General features: G+C 45.3%; 1 protein-coding gene across 1 annotated transcript in view; it reads right to left on the bottom strand.

The window, feature by feature from the left end:
- Window positions 1-20662, bottom strand: part of rsrc1 (arginine/serine-rich coiled-coil 1) — a 527841-nt gene that overhangs the window by 506153 nt on the left and 1026 nt on the right. The window contains exon 2 of the mRNA XM_038815544.1: window positions 17728-17772. The gene's annotated coding sequence lies outside the window, so the exon portion shown is untranslated. The remainder of the gene's footprint in view (window positions 1-17727; window positions 17773-20662) is intronic.

The following is a 20662-nucleotide window of genomic DNA, read 5'->3' as shown; positions in this document are numbered from 1 at the left end:
GGCAATTATTGATAGGCAATAAATGTTGGCTTGGCCAGCAATGCCGATAGCCTGTAAATGAATCAGAAGAAAAACACTAAAGCTCATGATTCCTCTGAGTGTTCCATTTTCTTGGCTCACCAAATTTTACTATCTGTAAAGTGGATTTCAAAAACCTGACACTCAGTCTTCTATTCCAAAACTGTTAGATGCACAGATGATAGTGAGGTTGTGCGTTTGTTGCAAACCACATATTCCACAAAATTGAGAAACATCGGGCGCAATTCATTAACATACAGAGGGATCTGGACGTGCAGGTCCACAGTTCCCCAAATGTGGCAACACAGGAGGCCAAGGTGATTAAGAAGGCATATGGCATGCTTGCCTTCATCAGCCAGGGCATTGAGAATAGGAGTTGGAAAAATCATGTTCCAGCTATATAAAACCTTGGTTAGGCCACATTTGGGAGTAGTGTGTGCAGTTCTGGTCACCGCATTATCAGAAGGATATGGAAGCTTTGGAGAAAGTGTAAAGAAGGTTCACCAGGATGTTGCCTGGTCTGGAGGGTGTTGGCTATGAGGAGAGGTTGAATAAACTAAGATTGTTTTCACTAGAAAGACGGAGGCTGAGGGGAGACCTGATAGAGGTCCACAAAATTATGTCACATATAGTCAGAGACATTTTCCAAGGGTGGAAATATCAATTATAAAGGGCACAGGTTCAAGGTGAGAGGGGGAAGTTTAAGGGAGATGTGTGGGGTAAGTTTTTCATGCAGAGTGGTGGCTGTCTGGAACACGCTACTAGAAGATATGGTGGAAGCAAGCACATTAGCAACATTAAGAGGCGTCCGGACGGGTAAATGAATAGGGAAGGTATAGAGGGATATGGACTGTATAAAGGCAGAAGGTTTTTTTTTTAATTAGGGCATAATGATCGGCACAGGCTTGGAGGGCCAAAGGACCTGTACCTGTGCTGGATTTTGTTTTTGTTCTTTGATTCAGTGTCCTCATCATGCCCAACTTGGTGTCGGGCTGAGGCCGTTGAATCTCGCGAGAGACCTCTCGCGAAATTTGCAATGCTTGAAATGCCTTGCGAGGTTTAACTAAATCTCGCGAGATGTCGCGATCTGGATTTCACCATCGCAGGCGTGATCCAGATCTACATATTTAAATGAGCCACTAGGCTCATTTTCTCTTTTTTAATAATAATAATCTTTATTATTATCACAAGTAGGCTTACATTACCTCTGCAATAAAGTTACTGTGAAAATCCCCATGTCTCTGGCTTCCACTGATAACAGATGTTACATTCATTTGGAATTTTATGAAAATACATTTGGTCACAAATTATTTTTAAAACCTAACCATAAAAAGTGAAATAATTTTCATTCTTTCCCTCAATATCTTGGCCATCATTAAAAATATCTTATTTTTATAATTCATAACTGCAGAAAACTTCCGGTGGCGGCACGTAGAGGGGAAGTCACATGTTGGGTGGTTCCTGCTTGAGGCGTATTTTTCGGCGTTTTAAAGACCGATCCTGGGGCAATTTGCGAATGATTGAATGAAGGAATATACAAGGAAGGCAAAGGATGTCAAAATGATTAAGAAAAACAGCTGTGAAGAAGGGAGGGAGGGAGTGAGTTCACCACCGAGTGAGAGGGCCAGCCAGGGAGCCAGCAAGATGACAGAGGCTGGGCTGCCGGGTGGGGCAGCACTGTTCACAGCAGAGAGGATGACTGAGGTAATGTCTTTGGAGCTGGAGAAGCAGTTTGCGAAGCACATGGAGGCGTTGAGGAAGGAGATGGTGGTGGCAGTTGCCCCGGTGAGTGTAGCTGTGGCTCGGCTGAGCACAAGGAAGGCGGTGCGCTAATTGAGCCGGGCAAGGGGAGCGGTTTACGAATATGGAGAGAAGGCAGGGCGCATGTTGGCAGGTCAGCTTCGGAGTGAGGCAGCGGCAAGGGAAATTGTTCAGGTGCGGGATAGGGCAGGGGCGTTGGTGGTGGCCTCGGATCAGTTTAATAAGGTGTTTGAGGACATTTCCGATGGGACGATAGCAGAGCAGGAGATAAAAGATGTGATGGGAGGATGCAGTCGGGGAAGGTAGCAGGGCCAGATGGGTTTCCGGTGAAGTATTACAAGAAATTTAAAGATACGTTGGCGCCGCTGATGGTGGGGATGTTTGAGGAGGCAATAGGGAAGAGGGTGTTGCCACAGACTTCGCGGCAAGTATCAATCTCCCTGTTGCTCAAGAAGGATAAGGATCTGACAGAATGTGGGTCATATAGGCCCATATCACTTTTGAATGTGGGCGCAAAGGTGTTGGCGAAGGTATTGGCGGGTAGGTTAGAGGAGTGCCTCCCTCAGGTGATAGGCGAAGATCAGACGGGGTTTGTGAAAGGGAGGCAGCTCTTTTCGAACATTAGGAGGGTATTGAACGTGGTTATAGCACCTGTGGTGAGAAGGGAGACAGAGGTAGTGGTGGCACTGGATGCCGAGAAGGCGTTTAACCGAGCAGAGTGGAGGTATTTGATGGGAGTTCTGGAGCGGTTTGAGATTGGGCCACGATTTGTAGATTGGGTAAGGCTGCTGTATAGGGAGCAGAGGGAAAGTGTCCACACGAATAACATGAATTTGGGATACCTTGCTCTGCACCGTGGGACCAAGCACGGATGTCCTATGTCCCCCTTGTTGTTCGTGCTTGCGATTGAGCCGTTGGCCATCGCATTGAGGCATTCAGAGGTGCAGAAAGGGATAGTGCGGGGAGGGGTGTGGGGGAATAGAGCACAGGGTATATTTGTTTGTGGACGACTTGCTGTTGTATGTATCGGAACCGAGTGGGTAGATGGGGGGGGGACATAATGGAGTTGCTTCAAGTATTTGGGACTTCTTTGGGATATAAACATAATTTAGAGAAAAGTGAATATTTTGTGGTGTCTCGGCCAGGTGTGGGAGGGGTTACCATTCCGTAGGGTAGGGACTCACTTTAGATAGCTGGGGATGCAGGTTGCTCGGGATTGTGAGAGGCTCCACAGGTATAACATTATTAGTTTGGTGGGGAGGGTGAAAGCCGATCTGAAAAGGTGGGATGGTCTCCTGGTCTCCCTCTGTCGCTGGCAAGTTGGGTAGGGGCAATTAAAAAGAACGTGTTGCCGCGATTTTTTTTTTCTTTTTCAGTGCCTGCCGATCTTCCTGCCAACGGCATTTTTCAAGGAGGTTGAACAGATGATTACCTCGTTTATATTGGGGGGGGGGGGGCTAGGATTAGGAAGGTGTTGTTGCAGAGAGGACAGCAGTCAGAGGAGTTGGTCTTCTGAATTTATTATATTATTACTTGGCGGCAAATGCGGAGAAGGTGAGGAGCTGGGTTAGAGGGGAGGGTCCCAGTGGGTCAGTATACAAGAGTCTAAGCAGGGGGTCAGGGCTGAGGGCGTTGGCAACAGCACCACTACCAATGGCCCTGGGGAAATACTCAAGTAAGTCCGGTAGTAATAGCGACATTGAAAATCTGGAGGCAGTTGCGCCAGCACTTTAGGTTGGGGCGGGGTCAAGTGAAATGCTGATTCGGGGACAATCACAGATTTGGGCCAGGGAAGTGGGATGGGAGTTTTCGGAGATGGGAGGAGAAGGGAGTTAGGGCACTAAAGGGTTTGTTTGGGGGCCGGTTTTGGGACTGAACGAGCTAGAGGTGAAAAATAATTCATTACCGCAATTGATAGAAATTATAAAAAGACCCAACTCCTTCTTGGTGGATTATGAGCAGAATGGCAGCACAAGTGATTAGCACTGTGGCTTCACAGCGCGAGGGTCCCAGGTTCGATTCCCGGCTGGGTCACTGTCTGAGCGGAGTCTGCACGTTCTCCCCGTGTTTGCGTGGGTTTCCTCTGGTGCTCCGGTTTCCTCCCACAGTCCAAAGATGTGCGGGTTAGGTGGATTGGCCATGTTAAATTGCCCTTAGTGACCAAAAAAGGTTAGATGGGATTATTGGGTTATGGGGATAGGGTGGAAGTGAGGGCTTCAGGGGTCGGTGCAGACTCGATGGGCCGAATGGCCTCCTTCTGCACTGTATGTTCCATTTAGTTCTATTTCAACTTCCAATCTCAAAATACCGGATAACCAAAACTGTAGCTCTTGTTGACTTGATCGTTGATACTAATCTTGGTATTTCCAAATTTCTGAACCCTCAGCTCCTAAATTTCAAATGCTCATTCCACACCATTTCACTTCTTGTTAGGTTCAGTTTTGAATTCTATCTGGATTTCTGTTCCAAAACAAGATATGAACAATCATCAGGTAATTTGAGTCTGACCCTTCTGACGGTTGTACACTATTACTGAGGTTGGGATCATTAGCTTTCTTCAATAAATTCCCAGATCAAGAATTATATATTAGCCCAATTCAATCTAATATTAGTATTTTTATTCATTCTTGGGATGAGTGCATCACTTGCATGGCCTGTATTTCTTGCACATCATTACTTATCCTTATGAGGAAGATGGAAAGCCACCTTTTCTTGAAAATAATTGAAGGCTTGATTTGTCCATCAGGTTTCCATGTTCTTAATAAGCTTTCAGAAATTTTTTCTCCCCTGGTAATAAGTTCTGAGTGCCAGCATCACTTTCGCATTTAATAAAAGCAGTTTTACCTCCCAACGTTTTCTAGGACATGTGACAATAAATCAAATCCAAACCTAATCCAATCCAAATGGTTGTTATACTTATGATCTCAACCTTTTTAACTTTCATACTGCTCCAGTAGATGAGTCCCAACTTACACGTCGAAGGATATTTACCCCAGTACCTACATATTTAGCCTGTCCACAAAATGAAGAGAACATTTTTCAGATTATTTCTAAGAGAAATTTTGTTGTTTGAGATTGTGACTTTTTATTTTTACAAGATTGGGAAATTAATTTCTTGTTCCAATAGAAAAATCAGAAATAATTTATCTTTTTAAAAAAACTACATTGTAATTACTTTTTACCTGAAGAAGTCCTTGTTTTCAACAACATGGTTGAGCAAACTCTCTTTACAGGTTCCAGATAAATTCATCAATTTGAAACAGGTTGGCTGATTAATAAATTCAAAACCGTAATCTGTGCCAAGTCAATTTAACTAACTGTTAAATTCAAAAGGACACACAAATCAAGCATATTGGGAAAAAATCCACAGAATCAGAACAGAATGGTTTGGTCACTCCCAAAGGCCTGTTTTTTCAGCCAACTAACTGTTGCAACAAAACGAGCAGATAAAACAGTTCTGAGAGTGATACTGGTGTTTAACTCCTTATGTCCAGTGACTGAATTAAAAGATCAATGTGTATCATGATTATTCTACTTTATCATAGAATTTCATCTCAATGCCTTTAAATCTATTTACCTTGATCAATGATATTTACTTGGATGAAACAGTAATCACAGAACGTTATGCAAAGCTTAGCTTTGAGAGCAAGCGCATCCCATGATATTCAACCTTCAGCAATTTGTTAGATTGCTCAATGTATTTTTCCTTTATTTCTCCCCCATCACAAACTATTTTACAGCTGCCATGATGATGCTTTTGTCCTCATGTAAAAGCTTCATACACAACAGCTGAACTCAGCAGGAGATGAGCTATGTTAGTAGATACTTCAATGAAATCTACCCAGGATCCCATTAAGGGGATTTCTTTCTTGTTGAGCGCATCATTAGCTGCTTTCATATCTGTCTTCAGTTGCCAAGTCCCGCAACCAAATTAAAATACTGGATCTTCCTGGTGCTTGCAAACATATTGGTTTTATAGAAAATGTACTTCGGTAATGTCCTCACATACAAACCAAAATTTCTTCTGTATTGATACTCTGATACCGCATCCCTATATGATGGATATGTACAACTAGCCTATTCATACATGAGACACAACAGTGCAGATTGACTACTGGACAATCAACATATTTTTAAACTTAATTCTGGAATAGAATAAGACTAAAAAGTAAAAGCAACTATTGTTTCCCATATGCAACTCACCTCTTGTTTTTATTTCCTCAACAATCAATCTGAAGCATTCTAAAATATCACAGCATCCCCATCATGTAGGTCTGCAGAAGGAGGCCATTTGGCCCATCTGGTCTGCACTGACCTGCTGAAAGGCACCCTACCCTATTCCCGTAACCCCACCCAACTATTGGCATACTAAGAGGCAATTTAGCATGGCTAATCCGCTTAACCTGCACACCTTTTGGGTTGTGGGGGCGAAATCCATGCAAACACAGGGAGAATATGCAAAATCCACACGGAGAGTGACCCAGAGCCGGGATGGAACCTGGAACCTCAACGCCGTGAGGCAGCAGGGCTAACCCACTGTGCCACCATGCTGCCCCTAACCTGCACATCTTTAGACTGTGGGAGGAAACCAGAGCACTCAGAGGAAAGCCACGCAGACACGGAGAGAACGTGCAAACTCCACACAGTCACCCAAAACCAGAATTGAACCCAGGACCCTGGCGCTGAGGCAGCAGTGTTAACAACTGTGCCAACACGCTGCCTCATCTTCCCATTTACTTCAAGTCTTCATCCTAGTTCACGTGAAAAATGGAGTGTGATATGAAGCACCAAAATACAGTTCCTGTGACATTGATGAGACAGCAGCTCCAGAAGAGGCGAGAGAATATGGGACTGTCAAGCTTTGTGGGGAAGTATGTTTTCTTACTTGCTGACTGAAGCTTTCTGGATTAACAAATTTGTATTTTGCAACAATAATTTGGTTCTTCACTTACTTGTGAAAACCAAGAAAGTACGTTTTCACATTTCCCTGAAGATTTCAATATACTTTGGTATAAAAAGAAAAGTTCAATTCAACATCATAAATAGTTGTGCAATTCAGTCCAGGTTGTCAAAAATACATGAATCTTCTCAACAACATTATCAGCAAAACTGTACGGTAAAGTGCCTTTTGAACCTAAAGAATTGTATAATTAACCGCATGCATACAAATATTTAATACCTTGCCAACCTCTCAAATCGATTCTTGCTTTTGCAAAAGACTCATCCTTGGCTGAGTAAACTTGGGGTGGAAACACAGAAGTTTCAATCCTCCTTAGAGGTGGAAATGGTAACACAAGCTGGAGCGTTGCAAATGTTACACCCTTGTTCATAAGAGGGAAGAGGTACAAATCAGACTACTCGCCTATTATAGGTGGTGGGGAGACGGAGACACAAAGTTAGTTTCTGCTTGTAAAAACATTATCCACCATGGATTTATTAAAGCCAAATAAAGTTTGCTAACTTGATTGCATCTTTTAATGAAGAGAGAGCGGATGATGGTTTTGACAAAATGAAAAAAAATGATAATCACTTATTGTCACGAGTAGGGTTCAATGAAGTTACTGTGAAAAGCCCCTAGTCGCTACATTCCGGCGCCTGTCCAGGGAGGCTGGCACGGGAATCGAACCGTGCTGCTGGCCTGCTTGGTCTGCTTTAAAAGCCAGCGATTTAGCTGAGTGAGCTAAACCAGCCCCAGTGGTGGATGCTGTGTGCATGGACTTTCAAAAGGCATTTGATAAAGTACCACACTTGCCAGCAAATTAAAGCCCACAAGATGTAAGTGCAATGGCAGCATGGATATAAACTGCCCAAGGGAAAGACAGCAGATCAAGTGCTGAATTTATTTTTCAGACTGCAGCAGAGTATACAGCGGTATTCCCCAGGAGTCTGGCACCACGGTCTTTTGATATACCAAAACCTGGACATGGGTATAGAGGGCATAATTTCAAAGTTTGCAGATGACACAAAGCATGAAAAAGGAATAAACTGTGAGAAGGATGGCAGCCACCTCCAGAAGGGCATAAACAGACTGGAGAAATGGGCAGACAATGTTTAACATGTATGTATGAAGGGCTCTGCTTTGGAAGTCAGAATGAGGAACAGCAATACAAATTATATGGGACAATTTAAAACAGGACAATTTACAGGAATAAGGACACCCAAGAGTTTGATGGTGACAGGACAGGTTAAGAGCTGTTACAACGGAATTCAAGTCTTGGCATTATAAAATAGGGGCCAAATATCGCAAGGAATTTATGCAAAAACATTTATCAACCACCCCTCTGCTGAAGTATTGTGCCCAGTTTTAGGGACCACACTTTAGGGAGGATGTGAAGGCCTTGGGGAATAGTATCATTCCAGTAATTCTATGCACAGAGGTAAGAGGCTTTAATTATGTGGAGTGACGAGAGAAGCTGGGTTTGTTCTTCTTAAAGCAATGAAGATCACGGCAAGATTTAATAGAGGGTTAAATCATGAAGGGTTATAAAGGGAAACTGAATCCATTGGCATAAGGATCTCTAATTAAAGAATACAGATTTGATGGTTGCTTAGTAGTACAGAACTTGAATATTGCTGAAAATAAATATTGCCAAAGCTTTTCATCTCACCCTCAGAAGGACACACACAAGAATCCAAAATTTCAAACAATCACAATTTATACTCTGGGAGAAGGGTAGTGACTGGGTGGCAAGTTAACTCCAATTGGTGGAGGCATTGCCCTGGAGAAATCAACAAGTTATAGGCCCCCTAAGCTCTGAGGTAATTCAAAGAAGAGCCCATAGGTCCCTGTCGCTTTCTCCATGGCAATGCCTTGACCAGACTTAACTTGCCACCCAATCGGCATCCTTTTTTCCTATAGTATAAGTTGTGATCGTTTGAAATTTACATCGGGTGCAAGACAAAAAGCTGCAGCAACATGTCTCTTTCCAGCAATACACAGATTTGATTTGGGGTCTGGATTGGGCTGCCTGAAAGCAGATTTGATCATAAACTTTCAATGGGATTTGAATAACAAAGTGGAGGAAATTAAAGGGCTTATTAGTAAAGAGCAGTGGAACTAACTATATATTCTATAGTGGAAGATTCTATGATTCTAAGTATTCACTTTTTCACGCCATCTAAATATTCCTTCATCAGAACATCAAAAAATGCATAATTCACAAGAAATTAATTAGTTGCAGGACTTTACTCACGAGGAAAACAATCCCCTATAACACTCCCTTTATGTAACGTTCCATTTCTTTAATGTAAGCAATTTGGATTCTGAGTGCAGTTTCCTTCCGCCTGAGCTGCTAGGTAGAATCATGGAATTTACAGTGGAGAAGGAGGCCATTCGGCCTATCGAGTCTGCACCGACCCTTGGAAAGAGAACCCTACCTAAGCCTACCTGAACCCTATCCCCGTAACCTCAACTTTGTTTGGACACTAGGGGCAATTTATCATGGCCAATCCACCTAACCTGCACATCTTTGGACTGTGGGAGGAAACCGGAGCACCCGGAGGAAACCCATGCAGACATGGGGAGAAAGTGCAAACTCCACACAGACAGTGACCCAAGCCGGGAATCGCACCTGGGACCCTGGAACTGTGAAGCAACTGTGCTAACCACTGTGCTACCGTGCCCCCTAAGTATTAGGGAGTGGTGGGGAGCAGGGTGGGGTAATCGTAGGCTTTTGTGCTGTCACTCTCTCTCCCCTCCTATTCCCCTCATTGGACAAATTTTGGAGGTAAGGATTGAGGGCCCCTAATCTATTTGAAAAGCGATGGGAAATACATTGCCCGACACTAAATTGATCCAAAATCAGATCATTAAACAAGTAGCATGATCATCTGTTTTTAGCCAACAGCTAATTAACACTACCTGGCGACCCATCAGCTGTTCGCACATACTTTAGTTCATTGTGCTAAACAATGTTAGTTCACTGCAGATTACATTACTGGGGCTCAAAATATATTATACATGAGAAAATATTCAGAAATTGTGCCCTTCACACATACACATTGTAAAACTCATGAAAAATATGATGTGGAGATGCCGGCGTTGGACTGGGGTGAGCACAGTAAGAAGTAAGACGTCTCACAACACCAGGTTCCTCACCTGAGGAAGGAGCAGTGCTCCGAAAGCTAGTGTTTGAAACAAACATGTTGGACTTTAACCTGGTGTTGTAAGACTTCTTACCATGAAAAATATGGAAGTGTAAATTATCAAGTTGCGTTTTCTGCAAGAATTGATCACACCATTTCCTACAAACTTTAAACAAAAAGTATGTTTTATTACAATCTTTAACATTCTTGTAATAAATACATAATGAGTGTCATAGGGGTTATTTTACTCGAGTAAACGTCCTCCAACAAATTAATTTATTTTGAATGTGTCTTTTAACATTCTGATGAGGGATCAGCTATTTAGGTGGGGTAAAAGTTTACTCATAGAATCTTACAGTGTAGGAGGCCATGCACTCATCATAGCTCTGTCGGCTCTTTGACAGCTATCCAATTAGTCCTACCTCCATGCTCTTTTTGCTGATGAGCTCTGTAATTTTATCCCCTTCAAGTATTTATCTATCTCCCTTTTGAAAGTTATGATCAAAGCTGCTTCCATCACACTTTCAGGCTGTGCAATTCAGATAATAACTCAAAATTTGTAACCTCTAATTATCAATCCTTCAGACAGCGGAAACAGTTTCTTCTCATTTACTCTCCAATAACCCTTCAAAGCTTTAATCAAACTATTTTCCCAATGCTCAACCAGACTATCAGTTATCACAAAGAATTTATTTTAATTCTTAATATAGTGATAATTGTCTGTCATAGGGGCATAGTAGGATGGATGGGTTTCCTGTCCCTCTTCACCTAACTCAACAACTTCACCCTCATCTTTCTTCATGCTAGTTGCCAGTCCCAATTTACTGCTCTTATAGAACTATAGAATTCCTACAGTGCAGATGAAGGCCATTCAGCCCATTGAGCCTGCACCATCCCTCGGAAAAAGCACTCTAGCTAGGGCCACTGCCCCATCTTATCCCCGAAACCGAACCTAACCTGCACATCTTTGGACACTAAAAGGGGCAATGTAGCATGGGATACCCACCAAACCTGCATATCTTTGCATTGTGGGAGGAAATCAGAGCACATGGGGGAAACCCACAGACAAGGGGGGAGTGTGCAAACGCCACACAGTCACCCAATGCCGGAATTGAACCCGGGTCCCTGGAGCAGTGAGGTTGCAGTGTTCACCACTGTGCCACGATGCAGCCCTTTGCAAGTCCTTTACCCGTCTTGTTGCTTGCTCCAAAAACACATTCAAATGGAATCCAATTCATGGTCTCCACAAGAGAGACATACAAGATCCAAGCTGATTAGAAACAGCATTGCCTCTCATCTTAGGCTTGATCTTAGCCAAAAGGGATTAAACTGATCAGAATAGAAACTATACTTGATCTTAGACAAAAGGCTGAGAAGCGATCTCTCAAGTTTCATATAGATGAACATTTGTTGCATAGAGGGGATAAATCAAATTCACACGAACATACCGACTACACATAATGCGAACTGCACCAATAAATGACCATGATGCTGATGGATTGTTGTAAAAGCCCAACTTGATTACCAAATTATTTTATGAAAAGAAATCTGCCATCCTTGCCTGGTCTGGTTCATATGTGGCTTCTGTCCCAAATCAACATTAACTCTAGCTACCTTCCGAAGTCATCAAGCAAGCCTCTGAGTTGTACCACCAAGTTCTCAGGACAATTCATGATGGTCAATAAATGTTGGCCATGCAGAGACTTACACACCCTGAGAATGATTTATTTTTAAATGTCACACCAATAGCTTCAGGATAACATGCCATGAGTATATGGGTGCAAGTTATTTTCCTGTCATCTGAGCTAAAACTGAAGATTGATAAAAACAAAACATGACAAAGAAGAAAATAACCCAGAATTATGGACCACAACCCCACATTTTTCAAAAAAATTGACTTTTGCAGATAGTTCCTATGACATCAGTCATAGGAATGTCATAGTCACAAGAATAGAATGCTCCCATTAAAAACACCATTGATACACACATTCCCTCATCAGAAATGGAATTTTGCATCATATTGCTGGTAGCAGAATTATATCCCCAAATGCATGCACAGGGCTGATATAGCTGAAGGTGATACATAGAGCATACCTCACAAGGGTGAGGATAAGCCGCGCTTTGAGGAGGTATAAGCTGTGTGCGAACGTTGCAGGGGGAAGGGGGGCTCGCAAATCACGTTCATATGTTTTGGTCCTGTCCAAAGCTGGAGCATTACTGGAAGGAGGGTTTTAGGATACTCTCTAAAGTGGTGCACGTGAAACTGGATCCGGGCCCTCGGGAGGCCATATTCGGGGTGTCGGACCAGCCAGGGTTGGAAACGGGTGAGGAGGCAGATGCTGTAGCCTTCGCCTCGTTGATTGCCCGAAGGCAGATCCTGTTGGGATGGAGAGCAATCTCTCCACCTTGTGCCCTGACGTGGCGGGGGGGACCTGTTGGAGTTCATGACTCTTGAGAAGGCTAGGTTTGAACTGAGGGGAAGGCTGGAGGGGTTCTAACAATTCATAGGTGTTATTCATTATGCACTTTCAAGAACTGGATAACATCGAACATTAGTTTGGGGGGGGGGGGGGGTGCTGTATGTGTTAATGGTGACTATGAGTGATTCCTGATTCCTTTTTGGTATTTGTTTATGTTAACAAGCGGGCAGATGTTTGGGGGTTGGTGGGAGGACGGGATTGTTGTTGTTGATATGGGGATTGGCATTATATTCGTTACTGCTTATTGTTTATTGTTGGTGGGTGCAAATTTGGGAGACAAATGTGAAAAGGGGAACAAAAATATGTTTTTTTTTAATTAAGACAAACCCGTCATTCCAAAGATAAGAGATAACCTCGATTGCACACCATGACAAGTACATCCTTCCTTCAATAAGGAGACCAAAACTGTACACAATATTCCAGATGCTGTTTCACCAAGGCTCTAATTGCAGCAAGACATCTTAGACCTGTACTCAAATCTTCTTGCAATAAAGGCCAATGTATAATTTATCTTCCTGATTGCTTGCTGCACCTGCACGCTAGGTTTTAGTGATTCAGGAACGAAGATACTGAGGTCCCTTTGGACAGCAGCACTTCCCAACCTCCCATCATTTAAGAAATACTCTATCTTTCTGTCTTTTTCTACCAAGGTGAATAACTTCACACTTGTTCATGCTCTTCCCCATTCACTCAGCCTGTCCAAATCCCCTTGAAGCCACATTTCATCCCCCTCACAATTCACATTCCCACCTAGCTTTGTGTCAATAGCAAATTTTAAATATTATATTTGGTCCCCACATTCAAATTATTTATATAAATTGTGAATAGCTGTGATCCAAGCACTGAACCTTGCAATATCCCACTGGTAATAACCTGTGAATGACCCATTTATTCCTACTCGATTTTGAGTCTCTTTATTAATCAATTCTAGATCCATAGCACTATATTACCTGTGATGTGGAGATGCCGGCGTTGGACTGGGGTGAGCACAGTAAGAAGTCTTACAACATCAGGTTAAAATCCAACAGGTTTGTTTCAAATCACTAGCTTTCAGACCACTGCTCCTTCCTCAGGTGAATGAGGAGGTAGATTCCAGAAACATATATAGATGGTCAAACGTGGGACACAACCGACAGAGTACCTTTCGTCGTCCAGTCTTCCCCGGAACGGAGAAACTACGATATCGTCTTCACAGCCTTCAACATGACATCGATGAAGATGAACATCTTGCCAAGGTCACCCCACACCCCCACTACTTGCCTTCAAACAACCGCGCAACCTCAAACAAACCATTGTTTTTTTGTTTTTTTTGTTTTTTTTTTAAATAATTTTTATTGAGAAATTTTGATTTTATACAACAATAACGCACCTTAGTAAAATACCGAAAATAACAATAATATTAACAATCATATACATTCGCCCCATCCCCATGAACAACCCAGCATTTTAACAACAACGCAAATTAACACACTATAAAGTTACAGAATAAACACTACAATAATGCACACACCCCCCCCCCCCCCCCCCCCCCCCCCCCCCACCGGGTTGCTGCTGCTATTGACCCAGTTACCTATCTCTGAGCCAGGAAGTCCAGAAAAGGCTGCCACCGTTTATAGAACCCTTGTGTTGATCCTCTCAGGGCAAATTTGACCTTTTCCAATTTTATAAATCCCGCCATGTCACTGATCCAGGTCTCCACGCTTGGGGGCCTCGCATCCTTCCACTGTAGCAGAATCCTTCGACGGGCTACTAGGGACGCAAAGGCCAGGACCCCGGCCTCTTTCGCCTCCTGCACTCCCGGCTCCACCCCAACCCCAAAAATCGCGAGTCCCCACCCTGGCTTGACCCTGGATCCAACCACCCTCGACACCGTCCCCGCCACCCCCTTCCAGAATTCTTCCAGTGCTGGGCATGCCCAGAACATATGGGCGTGGTTCGCAGGACTCCCCGAACATCTGGTGCACCTGTCCTCACCCCCGAAGAACCTACTCATCCTAGTCCCGGACATGTGGGCCCGGTGCAGCACCTTAAATTGGATGAGACTAAGCCTCGCACATGAGGAGGAAGAGTTGACTCTCTCCAAGGCCTCCGCCCAAGTCCCGTCCTCTATCTGCTCCCCGAGTTCCTCCTCCCATTTAGCCTTCAGCTCCTCCACTGACGACTCCTCCACCTCCTGCATTACCTTATAGATGTCAGACACCTTCCCCTCTCCTACCCACACCCCCGAAAGCACTCTGTCCATCGTCCCCTGCGAGGGCAGCAAAGGGAATCCCTCTACCTGTCGCCTAGCAAACGCCTTTACCTGCAGGTATCTGAACATGTTCCCCTGGGGAAGGCCAAATTTATCTTCCAGTTCCCCCAGGCCCGCAAACCTCCCGTCAATAAACAGGTCCCTCAATTTGCTGATGCCCGCCCTTTGCCATCCCCTAAATCCCCCATCCGTGTTCCCCGGGATGAACCGATGGTTGCCACCCAGTGGAGCCTCCATTGAGCCCCCTGTTTCCCCCGATGCCATCTCCACTGTCCCCAGGTTCTTAGGGTCGCCGCCACCACCGGGCTCGTGGTAACCCTCTTGGGGGAGAGCGGCAACGGTGCCGTTACCATGGCACCCAGGCTCGTACCTCTACATGACGCCATCTCCATTCTTTTCCACGCCGCCCCACCCTCCATCACCCATTTACGCACCATTGACACATTGGCTGCCCAATAGTACCCCAGAAGGTTGGGCAGCGCCAACCCGCCTCTATCCCTTCCTCGCTCCAGGAACACACTCCTCACTCTCGGAGTTCCATGTGCCCACACAAAGCTCAGAATACTGCCGGTCACTCTCCTAAAGAAGGCCCTGGGGATAAATATGGGCAGGCACTGAAAAAGGAACAAGAACCTCGGAAGCACTGTCATTTTGACGGACTGCACCCTCCCCGCCAACGACAATGGCAGCATGTCCCATCTCCTGAACTCCTCCTCCATCTGATCTACCAGTCTGGTAAAGTTATGCTTGTGGAGAGTCCCCCAGTCCCTGGCCACTTGCACCCCCAGGTACCTAAAGCTCTCCCCTGCCCTCCTAAGCGGGAGCCTACCAATTCCTTCCTCCTGGTCTCCAGGGTGCACCACAAACACCTCGCTCTTGCCTAAGTTTAATTTATAACCTGAGAAGGTCCCAAACTCGGCTAGTAACTCCATCACTCCCGGCATCCCTCCCACCGGGTCCGCCACATACAGTAACAGGTCGTCGGCATACAACGACACCCTATGTTCCTCTCCACCTCGCACCAAGCCTCTCCACCTCTCTGAATCTCTCAATGCCATCGCCAGCGGCTCGATTGCCAGTGCAAACAACAAGGGGGACAAGGGGCAACCCTGCCTGGTCCCTCGGTAAAGCCGGAAGTACTCCGACCTCCTCCTATTCGTGGCCACGCACGCCATCGGGGCCTCATATAGCAGCCTTACCCATCTAATGAACCCTTCACCAAATCCAAACCTCCCCAACACCTCCCATACGTACCCCCACTCCACTCTATCGAAGGCCTTCTCCGCATCCAGCGCCACCACTATCTCTGCCTCCCCCTCAATCGCCGGCATCATAATGACATTCAGCAATCTCCGCACATTCGTGTTCAGCTGCCTTCCCTTCACAAAACCTGTCTGGTCCTCATGCACAACCCCTGGCACACAGTCCTCTATCCTGGTGGCCAGGATTTTTGCCAGCACCTTAGCATCCACGTTGAGGAGAGATATGGGCCTGTATGAACCACACTGCTGGGGGTCCTTGTCCTTCTTTAAAATTAACGAGATCAATGCCCGTGACATCGTCGGGGGCAAAGTCCCCCCTTCCCACGCTTCGTTGAGTGTCCGCACCAGCAAGGGGCCCACTAGGTCCACAAACATTTTATAAAATTCCACCGGGAACCCATCCGGCCCCGGTGCCTTCCCTGACTGCATCTGCCCGATCCCCTTAACTAGCTCTCAAACAAACCATTGTTTGCAGCAAACTACCCAGCCTTCAGAACAGCGACCACGACACCACATAACCCTGCCATGGCAATCTCTACAAGACATGCCAGATCATCGACATGGGTACCACCGTTACACGCGAGAACATCACCCACCAGGTACGCGGTACATACTCGTGCGACTCGACCAGCGTTGTCTACCTCAAGAGCTGCAGAAAAGGTTCCCGAAGCATGGTACATTTGCGAGTCCATGCAGACGCTGCAACAACAGATGAATGGACATCGCGCAACAATCACCAGGCAGGAATGTTCCCTTCCAGTCGGGGAACACTTCAGCAGTCAAGGGCATTCAGCCTCTGATCTTTGTGTAAGTGTTCTCCAAGGCAGCCTTCAGGACGCGCGACAATGCAGAATCGCTGAGCAGAAATTTATAGCCAAGTTCCGCACACATGGGTACGGCCTCAACCAAGACTTTGGATTCATGTCGCATCACATTAACCCCACCATCTGGCCTGGGCTTGTGAAATCCGACCAACTGGCCTGGCTTGAGACAATTCTCACCTCTTTAACCTGGGATTACCCCTCTCTCTGGATCTGTAAAAACTTAATTACCTGCAAATGCAGGCATTCAAAGTATCGCCTTGCATCTTTAACTTTATCTATATATATGTTTCTGGAACCTACCTCTTCATTCATCTGAGGAAGGAGCAGTGCTCCGTAAGCTAGTAATTTGAAACAACCTTGTTGGACTTTAACCTGGTGTTGTAAGACTTCTTACTAAACTATATTACCTCGAATCCTATGTGCAGTAACTTTGTTTACCAAGGTGGGACCTTATCAAAAGCATTCTGAAAATCCAAATGCACCACATCCACTAATTCTCTTCTATCAAAGCGACAAGTAACGTCCTCAAAAACTCCCAATATGTTTGTCAAACAGGTTTGCCCTTTCTTAAATTCATGGTGACTCTGCCCAATCACATCCTTTATAATAAATCCTAACATTTTCACTACTTCTGATGTCAAACTAAGTGATCTATCGTTCTCTTTTTTTCTCTCTGCTTCCTTTCTTAAATAGTGGGTTATATTTATTACTTTCAAGTCTGCAGGAACCTTTTCAGAATCTATAGAATTTTGAAAGATACCCACCAATGCATCCACAATCTCAGTAGCCACCTCCTTCAACAATCTGTGATGACCACTCCACAACAGATACACTGCACCTTCAACAATCTGGAATGCAGCTCATCTGGTCTAGGAGATTTACCAACATTTAATCCAATTAATATTGCGAGTGCTACCTCTTTATTAAAACTAATGTCCTTCAGTGCTTTGGTTCCCAAGTATTTCTAGATTTTCTGTATCTTCCCCCATTAAGACAGACATAATGTAACAACATTCCATATGAACAAATCTCCAGTTTTCACTAACCTGAAACAGAATCCAAAGCGTCAAAATAATTTGCTCCCAAGTATCCTAGAAAACAAAACATATTTTAAAATCTTTTCACATGCGAGGCATTTCATCCACGTTTGAGGCATTTCATCCACTTTCCGGAAAGTGCATATTAACTCTTTTACAGGTGGCAATAAAAAAAAATACTTAATGCACTTAATATTGTGGCTACTAGGGAGTTCAAAGGCCAGGAACCCTATGACTATCACCTCCTGACACCCCCAAAGCCTGTCCACCATCTACAAGGCATAAGTCAGGCGCGTCATGGAAGTTTCTCCAATTACCTGGATGACTGCAGCTCCAACAACACTCAAGAAGTTCAACACCATCCAGGACAAAGCAGCCCACTTGATTGCTCCCCCGTCCAGACATTGAAACCCCCCACCACCACCGAACGACAGCCGTGTTTACCATCTGCACTGCAGTCACTCGCCAAGGTTCCTTAGACAGCACCTTCCAAGCTCACGACCACTAACACCAGGACAAGAGCAGCAGATGCCTGGGAACCCCTCCAAGTCACTCACCACTCTGACGGAAATATATTGCCATTCCTTCGCCGGGGAAAAATCCTGGAACTCCATCCCTAACAGCACAGTGGGTGCACCTACACCTCAAGGGCTGCAGCGGTTCAAGAAGGGCGCTCACCACCGCCTTCTGAAGGGCAACTAGGGATGGGCAATAAATGCTGGCCTAACCAGCGATGCCCACATCCCGTAAATGAATTTTGTTAAAAATCAGGGTTTCCATTTCTATTTCAGTTCCGGGTACTTAATTGAAAGGGGCGGCACAGTGGTGCAGTGGTTAGCGCTGCTGCCTCACGGCGTTGAGAACACAGGTTTGATCCGGCCCCGGGTCACTGTCCGTGTGGAGTTTGCACATTCTCTCAGTGTTAGCATGGCTCTCACCCACACAACCCAAAGATGTACAGGGTAGGGATTGACCACGCTAAATTGCCCATTAATTGGACATTTTTTTTAAAAAAAAGAACCATCTTCCACTGGAAAAATAGTGCAAGCTGTCGCAAGACAATTGCAAAAAAAATGAAGAACTTGCATTTTTGTAATATAACACCTTTTACGATCTCCAAACATCCAAATATTTACACAAAGTATTCAAATACTTTAAGATGCTCTAAAAAGGGCATTGCCATCTCGTAAGATGAAGAATACCAAGTCAAATTTGAGGTATCCAAAAATGTGGCCAGTAGTTTACTGTTTTAATTTCAGTAGTTGTGTTTTTGAACAGTTTCTATGCTATTTTCTAAAGTCAGAAAATGTCCAATAAAATTAATATTACAAAAATTGAAGAGAACATAACGACTCTCACTCTGCCATGAATTTCTACCCACTGAGTTTTCTCCTGCACATGAACATTATAAAAACTGTTTTCATTTATTTTTAACAACAGAATTGCCTTAATTAAATTAAATCTCAAAGCTGATCCAGAAAGTCCTCCAAATGTTATAATACAATACACTGACAAATTCCTTTCACATATTTGAAATAAGTTTCAAATTAGTCCAGAACACGTGCTAACTGCACACTTTCAGCATATCACAATGGAGAAGTGGAATTTTTACACAGCTGCTTTCCTCCTCAGATTTCAGGACAGCAGAATATGTCTGCATCGACTTTTCAAACAATAACTACCTGAATAGCAAAAAGCATTTGGTAATAAAATTTTAGATTTCATCCTTCCAAACTTGATGTTTGTGTGCAGTTACACAATACGAGTGAAGGACTTGGGTACTGTTAAAAAATTATGGTGTCGCTATGATAAGGAAGTGGATTGTGGGTACGGGGTCTATCTGGGAGCGGGTGGAGGCGGCTTCGTGCAGGGGCTCCAGCTTGGCAGCCCTTGTCACGGCTCCTCTACCGCTGCCGCCAGCCAGGTACTCCACCAGCCCGGTAGTGGTGGCGACCCTGCGGATATGGGGCCAGTGGAGGAGGCATGTAGGGGAGTCGCGGGCGTCGGTTTGAGCGCCAATCTGTGACAAACATCAGTTTGCCCCCTGGAGTATGGATGGGGGGATTCGAGCATGGCGGCGGGCGGGGGTGGGAAGGGTGGGCGATATGTTCCTGGAAGGGAGCTTTACGAGTTTGAGGAGCTTGGAGGAGAAATTTGGGCTGGTAAGGGGAAATTATTTTAGGTACCTACAGTTGCGGGACTTTGTTCGTAGACAGGTCCCATCTTTCCCACGCCTCCCGCCAATGGGGATCCAAGACAGAATAGTCTCTAGGGGGGGAAGAAGGGGAGGGTAGAGTCTCTGATATTTATAAGGTGCTCATGAGGGAGGAAGGGTCCGAGACGGAGGAACTGAAACTTAAATGGGAGGAGGAGCTAGGCGGGGATAAGGAGGACGGGCTGTGGGCAGAGGCCCCGAGTAGGGTAAATTCGACCGCGACATGTGCCAGGCTCGGGCTGATTCAATTTAAGGTCGTTCACCGGGCCCACATGACAGTGGCTCGGATGAGCAAATTCTTTGGGATAGAGGACAAATGCGCTAGGTGGACCAGCGAACCATGTTCACATGTTTTGGGCATGCCCTAAGCTTAGGGGGTACTGGGAGGGATTTGCGGGTGTCATGTCCCGGGTGCTAAAAACAAGGGTGGCGATGGGTCCAGGGGTGGTAATTTTTGGGGTTTCGGAAGACCCGGGAGTCCAGGGGGAGAAAGAGGCCGATGTTTTGGCCTTTGCTTCCCTGATAGCCCGGGGACGAATACTATTGGCGTGGAGGGACTCAAAACCCCTGAAGACTGAGTTGTGGCTTGCGGACATGTCGAGTTTCCTGGGTATGGAAAAAATTAAGTTCGCCTTGAGGGGATCTGTACAGGGGTTCGCCGGGGGGGGGGGGGGGGGGGGGGGGGGGGGGGGGGGGGGGGGGGGGGGGGGGGGGGGGGGGGGGGGGGGG

The sequence above is a fragment of the Scyliorhinus canicula genome, chromosome 13, assembly GCF_902713615.1.
Source record: "Scyliorhinus canicula chromosome 13, sScyCan1.1, whole genome shotgun sequence".
In the NCBI taxonomy this organism is placed as follows: Eukaryota; Metazoa; Chordata; class Chondrichthyes; order Carcharhiniformes; family Scyliorhinidae; genus Scyliorhinus; species Scyliorhinus canicula.
The sequence above is the reverse complement of the archived record's forward strand: the minus strand, read 5'-3'. Positions and strand labels throughout refer to the sequence as shown.